The 2,377-nt window shown below is 42.7% G+C and overlaps 1 pseudogene; it reads right to left on the reverse strand.

Annotated features, from left to right (window-relative positions):
• Window positions 1–272: 272 nt before the first annotated feature.
• On the reverse strand, window positions 273–1,632 carry LOC129289592 (GATA transcription factor 9-like; annotated as a pseudogene).
• Window positions 1,633–2,377: the final 745 nt, after the last annotated feature.

A 2,377-nucleotide genomic window follows, 5' to 3' on the forward strand; every position in this document is an offset into this window, starting at 1 on the left:
GGCCAGATATTTTCACCGCAGAGCATGGATGGAAACTGGATTTTTGCCAAATTAGGCCAAAAAATTATTCCAAGTGCATTCTACAGATTAACCAAATAAATGACGCGATTTTTCACCTATTTTATCCCCTCCCCTTGATTAATTCTACAATTTTCCCAATTATCTGACTTGCGCTAAATGATGAGAGGCCTAAGCAAAATTTTTAATACAAAATTAAAGTTTTTAATTTCCCCAAATAAACAAAGATTGCTCGTTAAAGCTTGGGACCCTAAATTACGCGCTACTGCTTTAGCAGTTCTTAGATGATATGCCTATAGTCTGGCCCCGTGGTGATGGATCAAGAATTCATCTCCGCCGTTGGATACGCCGAAAATGGATGCTTGACTCATCAATTGCTGCTGATGCTGCCTCTGCATCTCCTTCTGCCTCCTCAGCTCCAAGACCTTCCGATGAGAATTCGAGTGCCTCGTCGACACAAACGTCGGGCTCGCCGCCGGTCGATACTCAGGCACCAGCCTCCCGGACTTGTACCGGACTCCGCAAGCATTGCAAAGCGTCTTCGGACCCATCGGTCCCGTTCGCCATTGTGGCGTCTTCTCAGCCGCACAGTGCAGGCATTTCCGCCCGGAGGAATCGGAATTTGAACTCTCCCTCTTCTTCATTGTGGTCGCCTTGGCCTGCACAGGTTTGGGCTTCCGTCGTGGTCTTCTGGTTGTGCGGTGCTGGTTTACGAGATGCAGGAAGCGCGTGGACCAGTCGCCAGGAGCGGCGCGTGAACGCTTGCTCCGAGCTTTGCCTGGCAATGGAGTTTCGGGACGGAAGAAAGGTGCGTTTCGAGCTGCATCGGTAGCAAACGGCGGGAGAGTTTCAGAGGAGGAGGAAGATTCTGAGTCTGAGGTTTCGCGCCAAATGCGGAAGCGGTGGTGGCTCCGGATAAAGGGTGGAATGTTTTCAGCTCGTCTTGTGCGGTGAACGAGTCTTCCACGAAGTTCGATAGCCATTCCAGTTCCGCCATGTCATCATACTGCAATAAATCCATCAATCAAGACAAATTTCAATTGTCGAACTCAGAGCATCTCATTGCATTTTCCACGTAAAAGAACAAACTAAACCTGAAAGTGAAATTCACAAACCGACAAAAGGAAGCTGGAAAAAAAAAAACTTCAGTAACTACGAGAGTTCATGATGTAAAGTCGACGAATAGCAGAGAAAAAAAAAAAAAGACTCACCGGCACACAGAGTTCCCGGATAACTGATGATCGCCGAAGGGACGAGGACCAAAGTTGGCGGAGAAACGATTGTCGAGGCGGGAAATTGAGGAGTTGCAGCTATCAACAGCAGTGCCAGTGGAGGAGTCGGTGGAGTTCCCGGCGACATTATCGAGGAAAGTATCGGGCATGATACCGTCGGCATGGGAGAAGTCGAGGAGATCATCGACAACGAAAGGCTCGGCAGGCTTCTGGTCGCCTGCATGGCGCTTTTCCGGAGAGAAACGGTCTCCTCCGGAGCCGAAGAAGGCACCGACAAAGTATTCAGGCAATTCCATGAACGAATAATGTGTATGATTGTAGAGAGAAAGAAGGAGTGAGAAAATAATGAAAGGTTGCTGTAATTAAAGAGAGAGAAGGATTGGGACTTGTGTGGGTGTGGGTGTGTGTGAAAGTGAAGGCGGAGGGGTGGGGTTTTGGAGGAGTAACAGTGGCAAAATTGAAATTTCAGCAACATTGGAGCATCTTTTCCATGCAGAGATATGGATATAATAATAGTAAGTGACTTGCAAGTTCTGTAAAGTTATCGCCGCAGCAGTTTTATTTTATTTATTTTCTTTTCTTTTATATGGTAATATCATATGTTATTTATTCAAGAAGATATGGTTACTATTTGCTATTAGTTAAGTTATATTTGAGCATTATTATTAAATCTAAATACAGTGTAACTCATTCAATATAATTTTTCCATTCACAGTATTTGAAATTTTGACCTTGCTTTTTCATGATCATTAAATCCATTTCATTCAATTTAATTAATGTTAGTTTTTTATTCTTTTAATTGCTTTTTTTTTTTTCTTTGCACTATATTTAGGTAATTTGAATAGCTTTGTCAGCCAAAAGGCCAACTTAGTCAATCTGGGTAACCACGGTACTCATGTGTTAATGGCCATTTGGTACCTTGGTGTCTGCCATTTCTTGGTTGTAAATACCATTTATATCGGTAGATAAATATTATATATAACTATGTTTAGGACCGTCAAACTATTAAAAAATGTTTAAAAATAATATTTTCATTATATGGTTAACTTTTCCCTATTATATACTATAAATTAGAAAAATTCTTGTTAAAAAACAAGCGAGTGCATATTGGAACGGGCAGTATTAGT

Source organism: Prosopis cineraria, unplaced genomic scaffold (genome assembly GCF_029017545.1).
Source record: "Prosopis cineraria cultivar Desert tree isolate PC_DT_omini unplaced genomic scaffold, ASM2901754v1 PC12, whole genome shotgun sequence".
Taxonomy (NCBI): Eukaryota; Viridiplantae; Streptophyta; class Magnoliopsida; order Fabales; family Fabaceae; genus Prosopis; species Prosopis cineraria.